Source organism: Dipodomys spectabilis, unplaced genomic scaffold (assembly GCF_019054845.1).
Source record: "Dipodomys spectabilis isolate Male_0828 unplaced genomic scaffold, ASM1905484v1 ptg000150l, whole genome shotgun sequence".
NCBI classification, from domain to species: domain Eukaryota; kingdom Metazoa; phylum Chordata; class Mammalia; order Rodentia; family Heteromyidae; genus Dipodomys; species Dipodomys spectabilis.
Genome location: NW_024870827.1, coordinates 511,717 through 533,455, shown reverse-complemented (window position 1 = coordinate 533,455; position 21,739 = coordinate 511,717). Strand labels below are relative to the sequence as shown.

Here is a 21,739-nt window from a genome sequence, read left to right as displayed (position 1 = left end):
GTATTAAGCAGAAAGGCTTACTCAGATGTACAAGATTGAATGTTTCGGTGTATGTTCAGCTGGTTTTATTGCTTTGGGGGCCAGTGACAAGACAATGTCAAGGAGGGGAGTATGTCAAAGAGAAATGTTTTTTACCTAGAATGATTAAAAGATAGAAGAAGAAAGAAGATGAGAGTCAATTTTCTCATGAATTTCACTCTGAATAACTTAATCTACAGAAGAACTATTCAGGTATGCTCCACAGTCTGGGAGGAATTGGAATGTCATTTTTGTTTAACACATAGGTCTTTCTGGGGTATTCTAAATTCAAATGACAACATCTTCATCAATGATAATAACTTGTCTAGGAGTGGAAGCCCATAGATATTTCTGTAAATTCTAATCAGATCTCAGCAGACTAAATATTTTAGGGAATTCCTATTAAAAATTTTTCTTTCAGACTGACTGGGTCTTCATAATGTGTATCTGTGTGTTTATATGTGTGTGTTTGAATATACTAATAAAACAATGTGGCAGATAAAAGTATTAGTATGGTCTTTTGTTTTTCTTCTCATACTATGAAAGCCTTTCACAATTCCCAATCAAATCCCATCCAAGATTCAAACATTAATGCTGTCCCAAAATTTCTTTATGCTAACCTAAGTACATCCATCTCATTTCAGATGGCCATGGTATAGGAAAATTTTAAGTCTTCCAATTACGTTGTCACCAAGGAAACAATGTACAATATTTCTTTTAAAAATACTTAGTGTGTAGAACATGTTAGCCAGAAAATTGAAGGAGTATACATTATAGAACTAAATTTAAATATTAATCACATAAATGGATATTCTTTATCCCCAACTCTGAGCCTTTTTAAACTCCATAATTGCTCAACTCATCTTTTACCATCTTCCATGAAGTCGGTCCTTGCTGTAAACAAACCAGATGTGGTGAACAAATTAACATGTACACCACTGTTACATGCTGCTGTTCTAAAACATGGAAGTGAAAGACCATTTAATGCCTGTGAAGAGCTGATTCTAGAGATTATGGAAAGTGATTACTTTGCACCATAAATAGAAAAATCCACAGATGTTTCAAGTTGTGTTTTGTTGTTAGCATTTGTGAGATATATTTTGGAAAGCACAATGAATGAAAGCAGGCTATTTTGTAAAACTTTGCTGGCTGACACATTTACTGAAATGTTTCAAATGAGAAAACAGACAATAGGGTGGGTAAGATGTGGTATGCAGCTTTAAATACAGACAAGCAAAACAAATAATGGGAATTTTTTTTCTCCTTAACAAATGCTTTCTGGTTATATTGTGCTATACACTATAATGATGAAATAATCATTTCTTTGGAAAAGTAAGGAGAAAACACTGTCACCTGTTGAATTTCTTTTTAAAGCGAATGTTAAATGTCAAGGTCAAAGAAATTTAAATGCCTTAATAAAATATTATCAAGTATTACTTTCATTTTTGATAAAAAGTTAAAACAAACTGACAGACTGTTCGTCCATTAAGCTTTATAAGTTTCCTGCTATATATTTCCTATTTTGCCTCTTTTTTGGTGGGTGATATATATATATATATATTTACATATATATATATATATATATATTTTGGAATGGCAACCTGCTCTTAACCATTACCCACAAAATTTTTGCTGTCATAGAATCAGAGTTTTGTTGTTGTTGTTGCTGTTTTTTGTTTATTTTGTCATTCATGGGGCTTGAACTCTGGGCCTCGGCACTGGTCCTACACTCTTCAGCTCAAGGTGAGTGCTCTACCACTTGAGCCAAGGTGCCAATTCTGGTTTTCTAGTGGCTTATTGGAGATAAGAGTCTCACCGACTTTTCTGCCTTGGCTGTCTTTGAACTGAGGTCCTCATATCTCTGCCTCCTGAGTAGCTAGGATTACAAGCATGTGCCACCAGTGCTCAGAGAGTTTTATTTTATTAAATTAAGACAATAATAGGCTCATTTTATGCCAACACAAAATATAAACACCAATGACATTTTTCCCTAAAAAAAAACACAAAAAAAAATCATGAGATTCGGGGGAAGATGGCAGAGGAGAAGCTGAAGGCTAAACAAGCTCTCCCATAGAAAGCATTTAAGTATTCCAGTGAACAGTCTTCGGCTACAGAGACACACCAAGTATTTCATCTCAATACAGAGAGTTTGGACAGAGAAGGAAAATCCAAGCAAGGAAACAAATCTGAACACATGCAGCTAGCCATGGCTGCAGTGGCAGAGTTGGTAGCAGAGACAATCTTGGCAGCCATAACTACAGAGGGAATAGCGGACAAAGGCACCAGATGTGGCGGGCAAGCGGATTCTACCCAACACAAGCAAGAACTGATAAGGAGCAGATATCTTCATCCTGCAGATCACAGACCAGAAACTGCCCTGGAACAATACTCTAGCATAAGTAGAACCCTCATCTCCTCATTCCTTCTCAGGGAGCAGAGGAGGGAAGGCTGCATGTTCCCTACCACTGGAGATCTCTGTCATTGATACTAACAAAGGCCAGGCTGAGCAACTAGCTCCAACTCAGGCCTTGGAAGAAAACAAAAGAGTCATTTAGCAGGTCACAGGAACCTTACCTGACCTCCCAGGTTCAGCTCCACCCATGGGAAAGTCAACTAGCCCAGACAGAGAAAAATCTGCCCCCTGAGGAGTGACTTTCATCACTGGGTAAACAGAGCCAGAGGCTGCCCCACCCTACAGCAGCCTAGACAACAATTAAAACTCAGTAAACATAAACCCTGAGAATGGCTCCAAGCTGGGCTCTCTGAGAGTCTCAGGAGCTAGCCCAACAAGGAAAAGCTACTGATTGCTGAAAGGCCTCAACTCTACCCATAACCTAGTCTTATCACAGCATCTCCAATCTAGAGGAAACTCCCATCTCCCTCTTTTGGGATACTCAAAGCAAATCTACCTCCCACTGAACTAGCCTGGGAGGAGGATCACAAAACAATGGGTTAGGCAAAGCATTTTTCTGCCTGTTCAAACAAACTGACTTAAGAAAACAATCAAGCCACAGGAAAACCAAACACCACAAGCAGACCAGAGACTCCACCAAGAGACTGGTAATGGACAAGGGAGATACACAATCGTACCATTGCCCCCATCCCCCCACCAAAACAAAAATCAAAGAACTCTTTTTTTTAATTTAATTTTATTTTTTATAGTGAGAATACAGTACAAAGGAGTTACAATTACATGGGCAAGATAACGAGTATATTTCTTATCAAGCATTGTTGCCTCCTTGTTTCCCCTTCCCATCCCTTCCCATACTTCTCCCTTCCCTTCACCTATCCTCTCCTACCCCCCACCAAAGGTGTTAAGTTCGTTTTTCGACATAATGAATTGTACATCTCATTGTTGCAATCAAAAAACTCTTATTTGAACCTTTTTAAAAATTTTTTAATTTTTAAAATTGTTTTCTATTAATTTTATTTTCCTCCCATAATTTTTATTTTAGGTGTATACGCGTGAGTGTGTGTGTGTGTGTGTGTGTGTGTGTGTGTGTGTGTGTGCGTGAGCGTGTGTGTGTGTGTGTGTGTGTGTGTGTGTGTGTGTGTGTGTTTATCTCTTCTGAACTCTTGGTCTTTTTAAGTATTCTTTTCATTTTTTTCTGATTCAGTACAGGATGATAGATAAGCATCTAGCTTTAGTTTTCTATGAGTGATTAACCAGTTTTGCCAGCATTTTACTGAAGAGGCTGTCTTTCTTCCATTCTATTTTTTATCTCCTTTATCAAAGATTAGGTGCCTATTGGTCTGTAGGCTCATTTCTGGGTTTTCAATTCTATTCCATGGGTCCTGAGTTCTGTTCTTGTGCCAGTGCCAAGCTGTTTTGTTTGCTAATGCTTTGTAGTAGAGTTTGAAATTTGGTATTGATATTACTCCAGCACTGTTTTTTCTGTTAAGGATTGTTTATGCTATTCATTGCCTTTTATCCTTCCATATGACTTTTTGGATTGCCTATTCTATTTCCTTGAAGAATGAGATTGAAATATTGATTGGTATTTCATTGAATTTGTAGATAGCCTTGGGAAGTTTTGCCATTTTCACGATGTTAATTCTTCCAATCCAGGATCAAGGGAGTTTTTTCACTTTCTAAGTTCTGTTTTGAGTTCCTTTTTCAGGTTTTTAAAGTTTTCATCATGGAGATCCTTTACTTCTTTGGTTAAGTTAATTCATTGCTATTCTATTTTCTGTGGGGTTATTAAGAATGGAGTTGCTTTTCTGATTTCAGCCACTCTTTTCTCATTGTTGGCGTACAGAAAAGCCATTGATTTTTGAGGGTTAATTTTATACCCTGATACATTGCCATAGTTTTGAATCAGCATGAGTAATTTGGGAGTGGAGTCCATGGGATTCTTTAAATACAAGATCATGTCATCTGCAAAGAGAGAGAGTTTTACTTCATCTTCCACTGTTTGGATCCTTTTTATGTTTTCATCTTTTCTTATTGCTGTAGCTAGGCATGCTAATAGTAAATTGAAGAGAAGTGGAGAGAGTGGACGTCCTTGTCTCGTTTCTGAGTTATGAGGAAATGTCTTTACTTTTTGACAATTTAGTATAATTCTGGCTGCAGGTTTGTCATATACAGCCTTTATTTTATTGAGGAATATTCCCTGGATTCCTAGTTTATGCAGAAACTTCATCATAAAATGGTGTTAATTAATTGATTTGTGTATATTGAACCAGCTTTGCTTCCCTGAATTGAATCTTGTTTGATCATGGTATGTAATTTTTTGGATGAATTGTTGAATTGTTTGGCGAAAATTTTGTTGAGAAGTTTGGCATCAATGTTCATCAAAGTAATGGGTGTGTAATTCTCTTTCTTTGATGAGTTCCTGCCTGGTTTTGGGATGAGGGTTATGATGGCTTCATAGAACTAGTTTGGTAGTGAACTTTCTCTCAGTTTCATTGAAGAGTTGGAGGAGTATTGGTATGAGCTCTGCTTTGAAAACCTTGTAGAATTCTGCTGTAAATCAATGTGGTTCTGGGCTTTTCTAAGAACAGAGGTCTCTTACTGCTTTTTCTATTTCAATGCTTGATATGGGCCTGTTAAGATGGTTTAACTCATTTGCTCCTTTTCAGTTGTTGCTGGTGTTGAGTAGAATCTGCTCACCCACTGTGTCTGGTGCCTTTGTCCTGGACCCCCTCTGTTGTATGTATGGCGGAGTGACTATGGCCGCCACCAAAGCTGCCTCAGCCATGGCTACAGCAACTGCTCTGATCTGTCTCCTTCCCTGGATTTTCCCTCTCTAGCCAAACTCTGTACTGTGATGGCACACAGTGTGATACTCTAGCCTAGTACTGTTCGCTGGAACACTAAAACTGCTTTCTGTGAGAGAGATTGTTTAGCCTCCAGGTTCTCCTCCACCATTCTCCTCCACTTCTCATAAACATTTTCTTATTACAAGATTATTCTAGATTAGCTATATTATGATTGATAATGACCAAGATTGACAGAAAGGTGAAGGAAAATTGTCTACACTTCCATGAGGTTCTGACTTGTGTTTCAAATATTATAAAAGCTCTCCATGAGAAATCTAGCAGCTGCATTTCTAAATAGTCTTTGCTTGCTTACAATTTCTGATAATGTTTCAATTGAAGTACTTCTCCTTAGAGTCCCATACCATTCAATGATGCTGTATTATATCTTTGTTACATCTTGAAGATAGCTCTTGGTAATTAAATTTGTGCTTTTCAAATTAGCTCTCGCAATTCCATCCACAAAATGCAGACAAAAATTATCTGAAATAAATTTGTATCTGTTGATAGTGAATATATTTTATTTTCCACTACAAACATAGAATATAGTAAAAATTTTCACAGAAATTCCACTGCACTAGGTTGTGGGCAGATTCTAATGAAAATAATATACTGTGTTTATGTAGAGAATTTGAGCATCCAAAATTTTAGTATGCCTGTGGTCCTAAAACTAATACTTTACTTATATTGAGTGACAAATACAACTTGCTATATGTACAGTTTTCCTAGTATGTTTTTAATATATATTTTATTGTAAAGATACTGTACAGAGGGGTTAAAGTTGCATAAGTAAGGTAATGAGTACATTTCTTATTGAGCATTGTTACCACCTCCTTTGTATTTCCCCTACTATTCCTTACCTTCACACATCCACAACACCTCCGTCCACCTCCCTCTAATAGTATCTTGCAAATCTCATTGTTACAATGGGACAACCTGTATCCTTTCCTTGTGTCTTAAATGAAGAAATGCTGGCTTGTTTCATGCTGATTCTACTTGTGTAGACACACTTAAAAACACTTTCCAAGTCCAAAATCACATAAATGAAATGCACATCATCTTTTGTCAGTTGATATAATTGTGTTCTACACATTTATTGACAGGTTACAAATTATTCTTAAATTTTAATACATAAAAAAACTTTCTTTTTTTCTTATTTTAGTGGCCAGGACATCAGCACGACCTCAGTCAGCATTTCTCACTTTAGACTTTTCATATGGGTTAGTTAAATTTTGACCTGTGCTCCCGTCTTCTGGGGAGTCACTCATCTGCTTAGGAATTGATGCTGGCTGTTGGAAAAGAGCCCAAGGAAGGATGCCATTTAAAGCCTTATAACTTTATTCTTAATAATCCTACTACTTTGGCTTTTGAGAGTGTCTACAAGAGCAAGCATTCCATGGGGAGCAGGGAGACACCATATGACCTATACTTATTTAGATTTCTGAGTGACTTGCTATCACTTGTACTGCATTTTTTCAAGTCGAATCTCTCTAAACCTACCAGTTGTAAGAGATAAGAGGAGTAGTAAAAGAACTCTTAGAGACAAATATATCTTCAACACATTTGTTACCAAGCATTCTGTCAAAGGCATATTCAACAACTAGTGAAACTTTTGTTGGCTATATCTATGTGTCTTTCTCCATTCGTGCATGTGTACATGTGTGTACATATGTATGTATTTGTGTGTATAGTAACATTCATGTGTACATATATGGGCCTATATACGCATATATGCATATGTAAATAAATATACATATATAAATATATGTGCATATAAATATATATCAGGTGTTCAGTGATTTAATCTACAGTTCCCAGCACATTGTGCTTATCACAAAGTGTACATCATAAACTGCTCTTAAGGATCTGTGCTATATGAGATATATCCTTTGTACTTACTTCCCCCATTACCTTGTTTTTCATCCCTGTGAACAACTTCAGCCTACTTTCATTAGGATAGCTTTGTTTTTGTTACTTACTGATAATAAAAGTAAAAGGTTGCTTGTAAAGAAAAAGAACTTTTAGGTCCCAAGCTAAAAGTATCTTATCAGTCTCAATGATTCATATGAGATAAAATTTATAATAGTACTTAAAGTGAAAAGGAATTCCTAGATCTGTTGTTTTGCCATTTAGAATGGCAAAGAATAATTTCACGTCACTGTTATAACTCTTAAAGAATGCAAGGGTAAGTGATGGTCCCTATCATGTCCCCACAAAACCAGTGGATCCTGACGGATAATAGTAGACCAGCAGAAAATCTAAGTAGCAGACATAGAGCATGAAAGAGAAAGAGCAGAAATGAGAGAGTGCAAGAGAGGGAAAAATATCATAATACTTAAAGTGCGTAACAGATAAACGAGTTGTATGAGAAAATTCATACTGCTATATTGAGACTCTACATGTACATTTGAAGGTAGTTGATGTATGATAACTCATCAACATAAAATATAAAGTGATTTTGATAAAAAATAAAAATGACTCAGAAGAACTTAAAAATGCAAAAACAGTCTTCACAGAAGCAAGCTCTCAGAAATATTTCTTGACTTTGAAAAGGATAAATTGGCTGCAGTTAGTATAAATTTAGAAGTATGACAATTCACAAAAATATAAAAATATGTTTACATTTTTCATTATATAACCCAAAGGAGAAAGCAAATATTGTTCACATAATTTTTTAAATCACAGTTTCTCAGGTGCTGGGAAGGTGGCTCAGTGGTAGAGTGCTTGACTTGCATGAATGAGGTCCTGAATTTCATTCCTTAGCATGACATAAGCAGAAAAAATGAAAGTGGTGCTATGGCTCAAGTGGTAACACTAGCCGTGAGCTGAAGAACTGAGGGACAGTACACAAGACCCAGAGTTCAAGCCCCACAACCAACAAAACCAAAGCAAAAAAAACAAGAACAAAACAAAACACAGTTTCTCAATTTTGTGGCCTCAATTCTGTAATACCACTACTTCAGCCTAGGGTTAAGATTTTAGGTGTGGACATTTGTCAACACTACTGATTCAGACTCTACTTGATAAAAATTTTAATCAGTATTTTGTTTTTAGTTTTGCTCTTTGTAAATTCACATGCACCTATGAAAAATGGTGTGGCCATCCCAATAATATTCTCAAAGTACCTCTTAATGACAACTCACAAAATGTTTTATTATATTACAAGGAAAAATGCTATGAAGAAAAAAATAATTAAATATTAATGATTACTAAAATAAAAAACAAAACAATTACCAGGGTTTTCAGTATTTGAAGTGTACATAGTAGATTTTACTACTTTCTCATATTCCTGTACATGTAAAACTGGATAAAGCTATGAGTAGCCTTTAAATTTACCCACTAAGATTACTATTTATAGTTCATCTCATCATTTATATGTGGCTTATATAATTATTTCTTCATCATTAACATATAACGTAAGGGAGCCCTAAAGATTTAACAGAAACTGTGTACTTTAAATCTTAACTCTTCACTCTGTTTCTTTAAACAGTCTTTGCAACTTCTCATTAGTAAAGTTTCTATGAACTCTGAAATGTACATACTTACTAGTACATGCTACTAGAAATATTATATACTTTATCAAAAAATTTTATGACCTGCCAAACAGTCTTAATTTTATCATATATAAGCAAATCCCAAAAATAAACATATTTAAATCATTAAAACTTTTAACAAACCTTAACATTTGCTGCAATGATCACTATGACAGGTGCCTTGTGTAGAATAATTGAATTCCTCTTCCTACACATCTCATGAACAACAAATACCTGGAATTATTTTGTTTTTGCCATGTCAATCTTGACTTTACTCTTAAATGTGTGCTTATGTAAGAAATAAATGGTTCTAAAATTTCACAATTCTTTTGAACTTACTTTTTGTTGAATTGTCTAGTTTAAGAAAATCAATTACACTTTATATATACAATAATGTTCTGTGCTCAATTTGGCTGCACATACACTAAAATTGGAACATACAGAGAAGATTAACATGGTCCCTGCAAAAGGATGACACGCAAATTAGTGAATCGTTCCATACTTTTACAACAACAGATGCTGGAAGGGATGTGGCCAGAAGGGAAGCCTACTGCATTCTTGGTGGGAGTGTAAACTTGTTCATCCACTTTGGAAAGCAGTTTGCAGGTTCCTCAAAAGACTCCACATAGAGCTCCCCTATTACACAGCAATCCCACTTTTGGGCATTCCCCTAAATGATCAGAAACAAGTCCATACTAAAACAACCACCACAACAATGTTTATTGTAGCATTATTTGCCATAGCTAAGATATGAAACCAACTCCGATGTCCCTCAGTAGAAGAATGACCAAGAAAACATTCTGTGTGTATGTGTGTGTGTGTGTGTGTGTGTGTGTGTGTGTGTATGAGAATGTACACTTACACAACCACTTTGGAAATCAGTCTGGTGAGTCCTCAGAAAGCTAAATATTGACCTTCCTTATGGCCCATTCATACCACTTCTAGGCATCTATTCTGAACAACAGGTACTAATATTCAAGGACACATGCACCTCCATGCTTATTGCAGCACTGTTCACAATAGCCAGGATATGAAAAAAAACCATATGTACCACCAGAGATGAGTAGATCCAAAAACTGTGGTAACTATACACAATGGAATATTTTCCATCCATTAGAAAAGACAAAAATAATGGCATTATTAAGGAAATCAATCAAGCTACAGGAAATCATGTTGAGCGAGGTAAGCCAAAAGCAAAGAGACGAACGGCACATGGTCTCCATGATAAGTGGATGTTAAATCCAAAATGTAAGGTGATATGAAAAAATTAACAACACTTAAGAAACCAAGAACTTCCACTCATCTGGTCGAATCACTACTAAATAACCCCATTTTGCTGATCATATGTGCACACTGAAGGGAAACCAGAGGATGACACAAGACTAGAGAGAATCAGGGAAAAACATACAATAGTGGGATCCATCAGCTGCACTGGACATTGACCAAAATAAACTAAGCAACTCCATGTCACTGAAGGGAGGGAGGGAACAAGTGGGAAAGAGGGAATAGCTGACGCTATACAAAACAAAAAATATACATATTTCAAAACAAAAGAAGTATATATATATATATATATATATGCATATATATATATATATATATAAGAAATAACTCTATTGCAAAGCTCATAGAACTCATAAATGTTGTAGACTATGATAGACAATTTGCTCCATCAAAGTTAGAATGTGTTTGTGACTTTAACTAAGCATCACTATCCCACAATATTGTGAAATTTGGGAACTTATGTAACCATTTAATCACAATAAAAACATTTGAAAAAATGATGTAGGTGGAAAACTAAGTTGCTCTAAAAAACAAAAAAGGAAAATCTTCTGTGTGTATATGTGTGTACAAACACACACTCACACATATACTATATATATACATATGTATGTCTATATATTAATTCTATGCCTCCACCAGAAAGAATGACATCGCCCAATTTGTTAGGAAATGGAAAGTCTTGGAAAAAATTATATTAACTGATGTAAGCCAAGTCCAAAGAAACATAAGTCCCATGGTATCCCTTATTTGCAATAACTAGTATATGTTCTGGGATAAGCAGAAATGTTGAAAAGCTTTGTGTATATGACTAAATAAGTTGATGTTAAGCTAAGTGACCCCCAAGATAGAGACACAATTTTTTTTTCTTTCTTGCTGTTGTTTCTCACATATTTATAATGTACAACGTGATTTTTTTTTGTTTTTTATATGTTCCTCCCCAACAGTATAACCCTCGTTTTCACTTTATTTGATTTTGGTGCACCTGCATCTTGTATATACACTTCTCTAATTTGGGGAGGGAAAGGGAAAAAAACAACATGCTTAAATAGGAATACAGTTTGACCCATTGTATAACAATAGATGCACAAGACATTATTTTGAAAAACGAACTTTACAATTTAGGCTGGGGACATTGTGTGGGGCTTGGGGTTGTGAGGAGTGTACTTGTGGAGGTGGAAGGGAAGTAATGGTGGGGGAGAAACAAAGGAAGAGGTAACAAAGCTTGACAGGAAATGTACTTATTACTTTGCTCATGTTACTGTAACCCCTTTTGTACATTATTTTTACAAAAAAATGTATAAAAATGTTTTGAGATGGAAGAGTTTATTTTGCCTATTTTACCCATATATTATCATTAACAAAGAAATTAATGCAAAACACTGATATGAAGATATTTTGAAAAAAGTGAGTGTGTGTGAATTCCTGCGTGTTAGCATGCTCAGAGTTTGAAATCAGGGCCTCAAGATCTCACTACGTCTTGCTCTCTAGATTGGTGAGCTACTATATAAGCTACATCTCCATTCCTGGCACTTTGCTAGTTCATTAAAATTTTTGAAAATAATCTCATGAATTTATTTTGCCCTGATTGGCTTCCAAATGTTATCCACAGATGTTAGCCTCTTGAGTAGGTATCTCGAGTAATTAGGATTACAGGTGTGACAAACCAGCACAAGGCTTTCAGAATAATTTTAAAAGTAGAAGAAAATTTACTTCACAGAGGCCTGTTTTATCATCTCCTAGTTTTAAAGCATTTTGGAGTGATTATATGTGAATTTTTTCATTCTTGAATTCTTAAAATACAGTAAGTGATGATATTTAAAAGATTTAGTACTTTGTAAAACCTATACTGGAACTATGGGACAGAAGAATTTGCCTCTCCTTGGACCATAATTTATAAGCTTAGCTCTGTGCATAATAACCCAATGTCACAAACACAGTCTGTGTTGAAGACAAAACGTAACAGAAAACAATCACCATGGAAAATAATTGCTATGCTATTATTTCTTGGACAATATGAATATTGAATTGAGAGTACCAGAGAATGGAGAGAATTTATTTACCTTTTGTGTATTGCTGAAAGACTTTTGGAAATTTGACTCATTTCCTTCCTCACTGTGTGTCTTGGGCCATGCTCTTAGTGCCTTTAATTACAATTTTTCCAAACACTAAAATGGTAATAACATTAGCATTATAGCAAATATTATCTTAAGAATTAAGAGTCCTTAGGATGATGAACTCTTTTCTTATTCTTGTAGAGGCATTATCAGATGAGAGGAACTGTATTTTTGTTTGCTTACTTTCATTTATTCTTCAGTTTGAAATCTGAACTATTTAAAACCGAAAGAAACCAAAATTAGACAGGCAGGCTTTGGAAAGAGCAATCAATGTAAAATAAAAGAAATACATATAGGTATGTAAAAGGCCTAACTAAATTGTTATATAGTTTCAAGCATAAACAGAAAATGATTTAAGCAATATCAAGTTATTGAAAATGTTAGGAGTTGCTTAATTTTTTCCTTTTTACTACCTTGAATTAATTATTTTTGTATAGAGAGATTAAAAATGAGATTAACAAGATACTTGATTAAAAATGGACAAAAGTTTGAATAGACATGTTTTCCATAAACCCCTCTATATCACCAGTGGGTTTACACAGTTGTGTTTAATATAACTTCTGTGCTGGCTTAATGCATTGTGAGCAGAAGTCATTAGAGAAATGTAATTCAAAATTACTATGATACTACTTTATAATTATTATAACTCTTATCAAAAAAAATCAAAGGAACCAGGTGTGGTGGTAAAGGTTTGTAATTCCAAGCATTTAGGAGGTTGGATTTCAGTCTTAAGCCAGTCTGGGGTACTGAAGATAGTAAAAATTTGCCCTTTATTAACTTTTAAATAAAAGGTAATAATGTTGGTGAGAGTGTGAGGAAAAGGAAATTTTCTACACTCTTGGTCAAAATACAGGTTAGTATTCTCCTTGTAGAAAGTAGTGTGAAGTTTTTTAAAGAAATCATAGTTGAAATACCATCTGACCCACCAATCATGTGATTATTTCTCTCCGGGTAACTCGTAATATATCTGTAGTTCATTGTTATTCACATTATTCACAACAACAGCCAAGATATAAATCGAAGTTCAGTGTTCAACTACGTTAATAAAGCAACTCTGGTACATGCACAAATATCTTTTTCTGTTTCATCCTTAAAAAAACAAGGGACTTCTCCCATTAGCCACAACTTACAATGACCTGTAAGATGGATTCGAAATGAAGAAAAATGTTATGTTCTGATCTTTGTAAACACAAACACACACACACACACACACACACACACACACACACACACAAACACACACAATCCTCAAACATTAAGACAGAATTTTTTTTTTTTTAAAAGTAAAGCAAAGTGGAACTTCTGGGGCATTTAGTTCAAAATGCATAAGATACTAGATATACATTATGACCAGGTATAGAGTTGTAGTGTACAACATGAGGATACAGGGGACAACATTGGCCTTACATAGGAATGAAGCTAAGTAAGTAGGAGTTGTTCTTCCTAGTAGTGGTTACTCTTTTAGTTGTTCTTCCTTCAATAATGGATGAAATGAATGTAATTCTTTAAGTATACCTGCCTATTTTCAGAAATAATAACAAACAATATAGCAATAATGTTGCACACTCAACATAGAACAAAATGTCAAATTAAAATACATGAGATTATCCTTGATGTAAACTAATTAATACAAATAAGGGAAACCATGGGACCTATGTTTCTTTAAGTCTGGCTTACTTCACTTAATATGATTTTTTCAAAGATCTTCCATTTCCTTACAAATTAGGTGGTCACATTCTTTGTGATGCAAGCATATTTTTCCACGTGTGTTTATCTGTAAGTGTGTACGTGTATGTGTGTGTGTGTCATTTTTGGTAAGTATTACTGTGATACATAGTAGTATCTTTACTGTGGCCTTGTTTGTGATCACCTGGTTATATGCCCAGAAGTGGGATTACTGGGTAATAGGGGAGCATTATCGTGTACATCAAGGATAATCTTATTAGATGAGCAGAATAGCTCAATAGCTATGTACATACGATCGTATAAGGTGATTCCAAGTTAAATGAACTCCAAGACATGTTCTTTGTTATTGTTGTTCTTAATGTACTATGTGATTTCTTGTTATCCTTTTGTGTTTTCCCCACCTATGATTAATCCCCTGTAGTCACTGTATTGGATTTTGATACCCTGGGTATTTTCAATATGTTGATCTGAACTAGGGAAGGGAAAGGAAAAAAAAAAACTAAATGGTGAGACAAAGGACAAAGGGGGAACCTATGCAACAGTAGTACTCAAAAGAAAATATTTTGTAAGTAAACTTGGGGGAGGGCATTGGGAGTGAAGAGGGAGAAAAATAGGGGTAATTTAGAAAAGAAATAAATTAATTACCTTACTTATGTAACTATATCCTATCTGTATATTACCTTGACAATAAAATTTAAATAAAAATAAAATAAAATATATGAGAGCAGCAATACAGGAGATGGGAGTGGGGGAAATACTGTAGTATCATAGAGCAGAACAGCTGTGGAAAGCAGTAATTTTACATTAACATAGCAAGTAATAAACTAGCATACAGATTTTCAGCTTCATGTCAATCATTAAAAAGGGAAAACAAAATGCACAATCAGCATACCAATAGAGATAAAATAGAAAAATAAACAATTAAGATGAAGCGATGACTTTGACCAAGAATAACAAATGACACAATTAGGAAACAAATAACAAGCTGCTGGGCTGGGAGGGTGGCTCAGTGGTAGAGTGCTTGCCTTGCATGCCTGAGGCCCTGGGATCGATTCCTCAGCACCACATAAGCAAAAAGAAAAAAGCCAGAAGTAGTACTGTGTCTCAAGTGGTAGAGCACTAGCCTTGAGCTGAAATGATGAGGCACAGCACCCAGGCCCAGGGTTCAGGCCCCACGATCGGACCCAAAAATAAAAAAAAAAAAAAAAAAAACAAGCTGCTAAGTTTAAAAATGATCACCCTTAATTCTATTGACTTGCTTACATCACAATTTGTTAGAAGTATAATTCAAATCACAGTTTAATAGTATGTCATTTTAATAATAGTTTACTTATTATTGATTTCTTAATATTGAATGTTTAATATATAATTTTCATTTCAGCAGCTATAGAAAAGAAGAAAGTGAAAATAATTTTAATAATATATTTAATGAATTGTAAAATTGAGAAGCATTAGAATTTAAACAAATAACATATCATTATTGCTTCATTTCTGTGAGTTAATGTAATAATTCAAAGTGTATTCTACACTTAGCACTCATCTTAAACATCAAATAATAAATTATTGCACATGATTCTTGGTATTAGTTGGAAGGGTTCATCACTGTGGTAAAATTCACACCACATAGTACACGAGGGTATGACCCCTCTCATATAGCTTAAATTGAGGAAATTTGATTTCTACATGCATGTTAAATTCTTGTCTAGGTGACATCTATAAAATTATTTACAATTATATAGATGAGGACTATTTCAGATAATACTTAAAAGTCAAATTCATTAATTAAATTTTTATTATTTCATACCAAATAAATATTTACAGAGAGACTAAATTTTTGAGTAGATGATGGTGTATGTGTGCCAGAATATACGTATTAAGGCTTATTTTATATTCATGACATTGTTTCTAGAGTTGGATTTATTTGTCCATTACGGGTTAAGTGTATTATATTGGATCTATGAAAGTAAACTGAATGTTTATTCCATTAATCCTTTGTCTAATCCCTATATAAATTATCCATCTGTTTGAAGTAATGAAAATAACAACAGATAAAAGCAAGATAAATCAGTCTGTAGTAGACAAGTATTTACACCGTTATTTTGAAAGTTGGTCTTGTTTTACACTACAGAATATTCTTGGGAATATGTGCTCCAGGCTGGCCACAACTGAAGAATATTATGGTTTGATCTATCATAAGAGAAGGAAGGAAGGGGAAGCTTCCTTCCAAAAGTCTCATCCCAGGAATGTGATCTACTTTATGGTGCCTACTTGGAAATGAACATTTTTCACAGTCAACCTTGAAAAGCCATTTTGATAGACGACTTCTGTAAGTGGTTACAAAGCATTGTTGATGGCTTTGCAAGGATGCCTGATTGCCTCATTTTGAGATAATTAACAGGAATTTAGTCAGTTGTTCTTTGTATCTTTAGGAGAAAAACCCATAGACTCTAGGCCAGGGGATCACAGGGGCCCAGAGAAACTACTATCTTGAATAGTAATCCTTGACATTTAAAATAACACACACACACACACACACACACACACACACACACACACACATACACACACACACACACACACACACACACACACACACACACTCCATTAAGCACAGCCAGGCAGGGTTGCTATCACAGCCTAGATGAAATCAGGCTAAAAACAGAAGCTGAGAGTCATTTAGCTGAAAACTAATATATTTTTTATGAGGTAGACTCAAATGAGACTCCAAAGAGAGGACCAGAAAGACTGATCAGAGAGACTAAAATTGGTCACACAAAGATTGGAAAGTAGAATTCCTTGTAGAACAAATAAATCATAGAAAGCTTGTGTATGTAAGAACAAGACAGAAGACCAAATTCCAGAAATGCACATTTTCTTAGTAGTCAGCTTAATCAATTATCAGTGCAAATCTATGAATTCTTAAATATTTGACCACATGTGGGAGAGGTTGAAAAGAAAGAAAATTTCATCACTCTATTAGGAAGTCCAATATCACATTAGGAAGTAATCAAGCACAGATTTGTAATAAAAAGAGAAAACAATTATTCCAAATGAGGGTTTCATTTCTTTTGAAGTAAAAGTTCTTAAATTAGGTGCTAGCAATTATCATACAATTGATCCAGTCCCCCAGATGAGTTGATAATTGACTGCAGTATTCCCACATGAAGGAAAAGAGAAAATTTACAAATGTCTGATGAAATGAGGTGAAGATGAAGTGTTCTAATAGTAATATCTGAGGTTTAGACACTGATGAAGAGGTGGATTTTCTTTTCTAAAAAGCCCCCATTTTTACCTGGTGCAGTTGCTCACAGCTGAAATCTTAGCTACTTAGGAAACTGAGATCTGAGGACTATGGTTCAAAGCCAGCGTGGGCAAGAAAGACCCTGAGACTCTTATTTCCATTTAACCACCAGAAAACCAGAAGTGGCACTGTCGCTCAAGTGGTAGAGCACTCAGCTTGAGTTGAAGAGTTCAGGGACAGTGCCCAAGCCCAGACTTCAAGCCCCTCAAACAACAACAACCAAAAATCTCCCCTTTATGGACTACCTTCATCTCTTCCTAAGATTCAACAAAGGAGCCATTTATCACCCATTACATTTAAGTCCTAATCTAGCTACTGCAAATAGATTGATTTGGTATCTTATATAAAACGGTTCATATTTGCGGAAACAAATACCAGGAGTGGTAACTTTTTCCAGTCCTTGAACTCTGGGCCTGAGCCCTGAACATGGTTATGCTGGTAGCTTTCATGTGAGCTTGTTTGTTATTTATTGGATTACTGCCCATGAGGGTAATTACTGGGTCTTAAGGGAGATCTATATTTACTCTTTCAGGAAACTCCGTACTGCCTTCCACAGTGGTTGAACATGTTTAATTTCCCACCAACAGTGTAATGGAGTTCCCAATTGGCTACATCCATGCCAGCATTTGCTATTGTTAGTTTTCTTAGTAATGGCCATTCTAACAGACAAGGTAGAATCTGCCTTGTTTACTTATAGATTTTTATGCATCTTCTAGCTACAACAAACGAATGAATCCATGAAACCTATATTGCTCTGATTCTGCATTCCTTTCTCTTTTCTCTTAATATAATTTTTCCAAACCTTTCATTTTTCTTACCACTGGTGAAAAGTAATCTTTCTGATGGGTGAATATAATTCCATTGTGTGAATGTGTGTGTGTGTGTGTGGGGGGGGGTTGTTTGTGTAAGATGACTATAGGCCAATGAATTCATTTCTAAGCATGCTGTTTCATCTGTAATTTTGTAATTCCATATTATAGTTGCATTGCTTTCTCTTCTACACTGAAGAATATTGTTGGGATTTTGATGAGTATTGCATTGCCAATTGTTTAGGGGAAGTATTGCAGTTTTCAAAATGTTAATTCTTCCAACCAGAAATACTGAACGACTTTCTATTTCCTTGAATCTCCTTCAATTTCCCTTTTTATATTTTTAAGTTTTCACATACAGGTCCTTCACAATTTTAGTTCAAGAATAATTCCTAGTTTTGTTGTTGTTGTTTTGTTTTGTTTAGATTTGATTTGATTTTGAGGCTAGTACATATGAGGTTGTTTTTGGATTTCAGCGTGGATCTTCCCATTGTTGGTAACAGAAAAACTACTGATTCTTGTAATTTTTATATCCTGCGACAGTGCTGAAGGTTAGCATCACCTTTACTAACTGTAGGGAGGAATCTACAGGGTCCTTTAAATATAGGGTCATTTCATCTGTAAAAAGGGATAGTTTTACTTCTACCCTATTTTGACCTGCTTTATGTTTTTCTCTTGTCTATTGCTCTTGCAAGAAAGTCCACTACAATATTGAAGAGTAGTAGAGAGTGGACATCCTTTTCTCATTCCTCATGTTAATGTCTTCATGCTTCCACCCTTAGGTAAATGCTAATTATCTCTGTCATATACATACTCAGTTTAATATTGAGGAATGTTCCATGCATTCCTAGGTTCTTAGACCTTTTAATCATAATGGGGTATTAGAGCTTGTTAAAAGCTATTTCTACATCTCTATTGACTATCATGTGTTTCTTTTTTTTTTTAATTTAATTTAATTTTATTTGTGAACATACTGTACAGAGGAGTTACAGTTACATGGGCAGGATAATGCGTACATTTCTTACCAAGCATTGCAGCCTCCTCCTTCTTGTCCAGGTTCTGCTGATGGTTTGTATTATGTTTATTGACAAGAATATTGAATCAAATCATATCCAAGATGAATCCTATTTGATCATACCATATGATTTTTTGTTAGTTGCTGAAATTGATTAGTGAGAATTTTATTAAGAAGTTCTGCATTAATGCTTATCAAAGAGTTTGGTTCATAGTTCTCTTTCTGTGGTGAGTCCCTATGTGATTTGAGGAGGAGTCTAATTCTAGCTTCTTAGAATGTGTTTGATAATGTGTCTTTCATAGATACTAGATGGACGCATCTTGGTTTTTGATACTACTATCTAATCTATGTCTTCTATTTGGAAATTTAAGTCCATTGATATTGAGAGTTCAGACAGAAATATCTGATAAGTTCTGTTATGTTATACACCTGTTGTTAGGAGCTGTGTCTCATCTACTCTTAACATATTTACCTTGTTCTCTGGTAGGGAGCATTTTATATAACCAGTTCCTCTTCTTTTTGATCTCCTCTATGTAGGATATATTTGATTATATTTTATCCTGATAATTTGATGGAAATACATTGTTTCAAGTTTTCTTTGTCATGAAATATGTTTATATATCCTTTAAATGTAAAGGAGAGTTTGGCTTGGGACTGTATTCATGATGCTAGTTGTTTACCTTTAATGTTTGTCATATATAATTCCAGGCTTTCCTTTTTACAATATCAGCTAAGAAATCTGTATTTATTCTGACTGTATATCCTTTATAAATAATCAATCTTTTCTCTATGGCATCTTTAAGAATCCTTTCCTCGATTTTTAATAATGCTCTAATGGATTATGATGTCATGGTGGATTGTTCAGTTCTAGAATTCTGTTTGGTTTCTACAGGTTTCTCTTCTCTGAATGAGCCTATCTCATGTTTGGCATGTTCTCTGCTAGAATTTTGCAATATGCTTCCCATCCATTTAGTTTCTTGCTCTTCTCCTTCTTGATACATATCTCCCCGAAATATGATCTTCTAACTGAGTCTTGAAGTTCTGGCAAGATCATTTCTTATTTCTTGGATTTGTTCTAAATGATTATTTCCTCTTTCCTATTATATCTATTCTGTCTTTGACCCTGAGATTATCTTCTATGTCATCAATTTGCTGTGGAGACTTTCTACTTTGTTTTTGATTTCCCTGTCTTCTAATTGGTTATTTTTAGGGGTTATTAATTTTCAGAAGTGGCAGTTTGCTTATTCTCTTTCACTAATATACTCCCTCTATTTCCTTTTTGTTACTCCTTCCTCCTAAAATCTTGTTTTTTATATAAAATTATATCTTTATATATGCACATATAAACTCATTTGGAGGATTTAAGGTAAACTGCAACTTAATTAAAGATAGACAGAGGATTATCAGGATGAACAAAAAAGAGTATTTTTTGTTAACTTCTGAATTGAACTATCATTATTATTATGGTTAGGGTTAGGATACCAGACAGAATTAGAATTAGGGTTAGAGAAATAGCAAATTTAGGTTCAACACAGGATGACCTATTGCAACAATAATACTCACAGCACATTGTACTGAAAGTGAACTTTACAGCTTGGGGAGAGAAGAGTGATGGAGATGGGAGAGGGAAGGGATAGTTGGACAACAACAAAGAAGGGAGTAACAATGGTCAACAAGAAATGTACTCATTACCTTACACATTTAACTGTAATCCTTCTGTCAGCCTCATTACCTACTCAGGAAGCTGATTTCTGAGGACCGCAGTTCAAAGCCAGCCCAGGCAGGAAAGTCTGTGAGAATTTTATCTCCAATTAACTACCAGGAAACCAGAAAGTGGTGCTGTGGCTCAAGTGGTACAAGCGCACACCTTGAGCTAACGAACTCAGGGATTGTGCCCAGGCCCAGAGTTCAAGCCCCACGACCGACAAAAAAACGAAAAGAAAGAAGTGTGTTAAATGTTAAGTAAAGCTGAACTTTTTTAGGTTCTAGGAATTCAGGAAAATCTGGGATATTGGAAGTACAGTGTATTTCGTAATATCAGGATTTGAGATCAATGGGTATAATGATTCCTCTTATGGAACAAGATAGGTTCAGAGATAAGAGTGAGAAAATGTGTAGGGTTTAGGAAAACCTGCAATTTATTTCGAGGATTACAGTGAAATTTCAATTAGGATTGCACAAAACGAGCATTTTTCATAAATTTTAGAATTGGGATACGATTAGTGGCAAGGATATGGTGAGGATTCCAGCCATAGTTAGGGTTAGAGTGAAGGAGAAAAAAAATGAGGGTCAAATTGAAGGTAAATTTTAATATAAGCCTGGTAAGAATTAGAATGAATGTGAACTAGAGTATTGCTATTAATATTAGAATCTACTTGCAATATTCAATATACCAGTTAAGATTAAGTTTAGAGTTAGAAAATGACTAAGATATTGGAAAAAAATTGAAACCTATGTTTGGAAGGCTTATTTGAATCAAGTTAGGATGAATGAAAACTAGTGTAACACTAACTAGTTAGTGTTAGTATTAACATATAATTTGGATTAAAATCAGGGTCAGTATTTTGTTCTGATTATGATCAGTGTTATGAATAGGAAAGTTTTACTATAAAATTGAGTTTTCACTAACAAGTAGAAGCAAAAATGTGAGCGTGAATAATAACTAGAGCATTAACATTATACTTATTTCTCAGTGACCATTCTTGTAATGATTAATGAGG

General features: G+C 34.8%; 1 non-coding gene across 1 annotated transcript; it reads left to right on the top strand.

Annotated features, from left to right (window-relative positions):
- Positions 1-9,210: 9,210 nt before the first annotated feature.
- Positions 9,211-9,316, top strand: LOC122118422. The gene has a single exon (XR_006149351.1). It is a non-coding gene; the product is annotated as a U6 spliceosomal RNA (small nuclear RNA).
- The last annotated feature ends 12,423 nt before the right edge of the window (positions 9,317-21,739 follow it).